The sequence below is a fragment of the Lathyrus oleraceus genome, chromosome 7 (assembly GCF_024323335.1).
Source record: "Lathyrus oleraceus cultivar Zhongwan6 chromosome 7, CAAS_Psat_ZW6_1.0, whole genome shotgun sequence".
In the NCBI taxonomy this organism is placed as follows: Eukaryota; Viridiplantae; Streptophyta; class Magnoliopsida; order Fabales; family Fabaceae; genus Lathyrus; species Lathyrus oleraceus.
In genome coordinates this window covers 340,447,438-340,452,449 of record NC_066585.1, presented here as the reverse complement: position 1 = coordinate 340,452,449, position 5,012 = coordinate 340,447,438, and the positions used below count along the sequence as shown (strand labels likewise).

At 35.2% G+C, this 5,012-nt stretch overlaps 1 long non-coding RNA gene across 1 annotated transcript; it reads right to left on the bottom strand.

The window, feature by feature from the left end:
• Window positions 1-3,121: 3,121 nt before the first annotated feature.
• On the bottom strand, window positions 3,122-4,417 carry LOC127106348 (uncharacterized). The gene is made up of 2 exons (XR_007795341.1): window positions 4,034-4,417; window positions 3,122-3,405 (listed from the first exon to the last, which is right to left on the bottom strand). It is a non-coding gene; the product is annotated as an uncharacterized LOC127106348 (long non-coding RNA).
• Between the last annotated feature and the right edge of the window lie 595 nt (window positions 4,418-5,012).

The window sequence follows — 5,012 nt, the reverse complement described above, 5'->3', positions numbered from 1 at the left end:
ATGCTTAATCCGGCAATAGGAACATGTTCTCATAAAATCTTCCACGCTTGTTGACTGATTTTTTCATCAAATAGGATAGAAGTCCCGCTTGGGAAATTGTATTTTCATCGGTCGATGATTAGTAAGAACCGAGGCAGTGGATCCGTTACTTTAATCGCTTATTTCACAACAACTTATTTCAGTAATCAATTATTTTAAGTGCTTTTTCTTTATCGGAAACCTAAACCAAACCCCCCCCCCCTTATTTTTATTACTGTTATTGATTTTCCCACAAGAATCCTTGAGAGACGATATTTCGAGTCATTGTCGCTATATTACATATTTACAAAAACCACTCGTTTTTGATCCGCGAGCGACCGCGGATCAAATTGGCGCCGTTGCCGGGGATTCTTGTTTCTTTTAATCGTTTTTAGAGTCATAGGTTTAGTGTCTAAGCGTATAGGTCTTAGTTTCCTCCAACTTGCGTATTGGTCTTTTTGCGGTTTGTGATAAAAAAAAATCTGGTTTTAAACAAATTGTCTCAGATTATTCCGATTTTTTGTTGATTCATTAGGAAAAAATCAGTAATCAAAAGCCTCTATTTATGAAATAAATAGTGGACGACACCCTAAAAAATCGAAATTCCTTATTTTTCTATTTTTTATGATTTGTTTTCTGTTTTGGTAGTTTTAAAAAAATCTGAAAAAATTCTCAAAAATTTTAAATGACGTCATTAGATTAATTTCGGTGTTAGTTTATTTTTATAAATTTATTTTAATCGTTTTCCTTCATTGGGTTTGTTTTTGACTATGACTGACCAAAGAACTTTAAGGCAGTTAGCTGTCCCTGATGTGAATTATAATGGCATGTGTATTGAATATCCTGAAGCTGACACTCCTTTTGAACTAAAATGTGGTTTGATACACTTGTTGCCAAAGTTTAATGGTCTTGCAGGTGAGAATCCACATAAACATCTCAAAGAATTCCAGGTTGTGTGCTCTACACCGTTGAGGCCTGAAGGAATAACTGAAGACCATATCAAACTTCGAGCTTTTCCTTTTTCATTGCAGGGTGCAGCAAAGGATTGGATATATTATCTTGAGCCAAATTCGATCACAAGCTGGAATGCTCTAAAAAGAGTGTTCTTAGAGAGATACTTCCCTGCCTCCAGAGTAGCCTCGATCAGAAAAGAGATTTGTGGTATTAGACAGGATAGTGAGTCGTTGACCGAGTATTGGGAGAGATTCAAGCACTTGGTATCTAGCTGCCCTCAACACCAGATCACTGAGCAACTCCTCATCCAATACTTTATGAGGGGTTGTTACCGATGGACAGGAACATTCTTGATGCTGCTAGTGGTGGAGCATTAGTCGATAAAACTCCAGCTGCTGCCAAAGCCCTTATTGAAAATATGTCTCTTAATTCTCAACAGTTCACCACTAGAGACAATTCTGTGCAAAGCAAAGGCGTGAGTCAAATTCAAGTTTCGTCCAACAAAGCTTTAGAGAGCAGAATTGATGAACTCACTGCCTTAGTCAAACAGCTGGCAGTAGTAAAACCTCAAACAACAACTTATTTCAGTAATCAATTATTTTAATCGGTCGATGATTAGTAAGAACCGAGGCAGTGGATCCGTTACTTTAATCGCTTATTTCACAACAACTTATTTCAGTAATCAATTATTTTAAGTGCTTTTTCTTTATCGGAAACCTAAACCAAACCCCCTCCTTATTTTTATTACTGTTATTGATTTTCCCACAAGAATCCTTGAGAGACGATATTTCGAGTCATTGTCGCTATATTACATATATACAAAAACCACTCGTTTTTGATCCGCGAGCGACCGCGGATCATTCTGCAAAATATCTCTAAGTTTTGATGATAACAAAGAATGAAACATTTTGGTACCCTAATAAATTCTCTAAGTGCGCAGGACTCTAAGGTAAACTGACTCTAATGGAACACTACCTGACGTCAAACAAAGTCCAGAATAGTTTATTCAAATTCATAAATCATATATGACGCTAACCATAAGCATGTCCAAAAGAATCACACACAGAATCGATCATTGAAATTCTCTATGAAGACTCTGGAGACTCTGCATCTGAAGACATCTGAAGATCCTACATATGAAAACTCTGAAGATCAGTCAAGCTGACTCTGAAGACCAATCAAGAAAAAAATTATCTGAAGAATACAAGCGCTACCTAAAAGCTCTGAACTCCGCTCCCTCTGATTCACGCCCAAAAGATTATCTGACGAATCAAAATCAGAAACTTAACGAAGAAGAAATCTAAGTATGGTATGGATCTATATATGGATAGTATTGAATACACTCCAAGATTGCGATGGAAAGGACAAGTAAATTAATATCATTAAGTCCCAAAATTGTCAAGATATCAGCATCAATGATCGCTCCAATAGTATCATCTCCAAGCACTATATATAGACCTCAATATCATCATACAAAGAGACGAAGCTTTCACTCAAGAATTATGCACATGCATTTTGAAATCATACACTAAATTCTTATCATTTTATAATTCAGTTATCGCACACGAGTTACTGCTCTTAGTGTGATCATTGATCATTCGTTATTTATCGTGTTCATCTTGCTTATCTAAAAGCACAAAACAGACTCTTAGAAATCTTGATAGTTGGTGTAATTCCTCAAGTGACTTGTGAAGTCTTTTAGACTTGAGAGGGATAAAAGAGTGTTAAACTATTAGATGTTTGTTGTAATCTTTCTAGATTATTGGATTAAGTCCTTATTGAAGGCGAAATCACCTTTGCGGGGTGGACTGGAGTAACTTTGAATTTCAAGCGAACCAGGATAAACTTCTATGTTATTTGTTTTATCTTTGTGTGTGGAGCGTTGCTAAAAGTTTTTATTGTCAGTGAAAACAATTCAAACCCCCCTTTCTTGTTTTCTCTGCCTTCACCTTTTCTTTTTCATACCTAAGGGGCAAGGTTCATTTCTTGGTCGAGTCCTAGGTCAGAACAACAAACAGACCGCCTTTTGGACCACGAAATAAGGTCCGTGACTAGGTCCAAAACCTGGTCGGGCTAGCAAAACCAACAATTAGACCTACACTTTTTAAATATTTATAAACCATGTTCATTAAGCTTTTTTTCATCAATCTATTACCACCAAAACTTCATTCATTTCAAATATTTCATACAAAATTCCAATGCATAAACATATATGCATTCAAATTTCCAATTACTTCATTAAAATCATAAACCATAACCACCTACATGTCAACATAAACATTACAAAAATATCCAAAGTTACAAGACTATGTTCCATAATAGCCATCGTTGCACCAAATTTGAGTCCAACCACATGCCAAACCAAGCCAATAATCTCATGCACTCCATAGCTAACCATTGAGTCCAAATCTAACACCCTTCCAAGCCACATAACTTGCAAAATAAACTAATCATATTCATAACAGAAACCTCCAAAAATAATCTTCATAAAAAGGCTCCTAACTATCTCACACAAAACAGAAAAATTGGAACCAAAACAGATCTACAAAACCATTCTATTCTCAACACATTAACTTCATTAAACTTTTCAACGCTCCAAACCAAACCAGAAGCCTCCAACAATTAAGGACACTCTCTAACTTCTAACCACCCTTCAACAAACTCTCCAACAAACTTCCATAAGAAGAGATAACTAATTTTCTTAACCACCCTAAAAGCTAACCATTAACAATCTCCTTCAAACAAAATTCCAATAGAAAACCAACTGTCATGACAACCTAACAACCACCCCTTCAAAATTCATAACAAATTTTTCTAACTTGCATAACCTTGCAATTCTCTCTAACGAACAACACCTTGAAGGATTCTCAATAACAATATAATCACCAACCTCCCTCTATTTTCACGAAGATTTGGACACTAAGAGTTTCCAAACAGAAAAATCAAAGGAGCATTCTCCAAAACATTCAACAGGGGGAGGAAGAACAATTCTCATAAAGGAAATAGGGAAGAAAAAGTTCAAAAGATTGGGAGGAAAAAGTTCAAAAGGTTATCACCTCACCTTCATCGAGAATTCATCTTCATCATTCCTCTTGATTATTCGTCAACGATCTTCATCATCCATTCTCACTCTTCATCGCAACGCATTTTCAACACTCCACTCTTCATCGAACAACAACAACGAACACAAAAGCGAACGCACCTGAAACTTCTAATTGATAAGTATCAACCTCTTCTTCCTTAAGTTTGTGAAGTGTTACCGGCTTCGAACTCCTCGCGGTCGCCTTGGTACAGTGAGAAGATTCTTGACATACATTATTGTTTTTCTATTTAAGCGTGAAAAGCATTTCTTGGATGCTTATCGAATCCTATTTTCGATGTTAAGTAATTGGGTTTTTTTCCCAAGCAGATACTTTGGCCCAAACGTCCTTGTATGCCTATCCACCTCCTTCCATTCATTGCACTCATGGCCCATGTTAATGTTCATGCACTAATCCCTTCCTAATCCATTTCGATTATCCTAATTTATGTTAAATTAGGATTTTATATTTTGATCATATGGTAATTAGGCCATAATTAGGAATATAGTTTAATGGATTAATTAGGTTAATTTTGATCATATGGTAGAATTAAATTTAATCATGTTGATTTTTCAGAATTTGATTCAATTTTTTAATAACCATGCCATGAGTAGTATCACTTGCCATTAGGGTTTAATATTCATTTTTTTCATTTTTTTCATAATTAGAATAATATTCTTAAAATGTTTATTTTGTTCTTTAATTAATTTCCATTCATTTTCCATTGCATTGTGATTATCATGTTATGAGTAGATTAGATTTCACATTGTGATTTAGGTTGTCAATTTTCCCTTTGATTAATTGGATCCGTAATTCGTGTTTAGGTGATCTTGATCATTTAGATTTAATGTCCACTTAAATGATTCATTTGGTTTGTGAACGTCTTATGGAAATTCAAAACTTCATTTCAATTTATGTAATGTATGCATGGTGTATGTCATTTCATTTTCCATGATCATG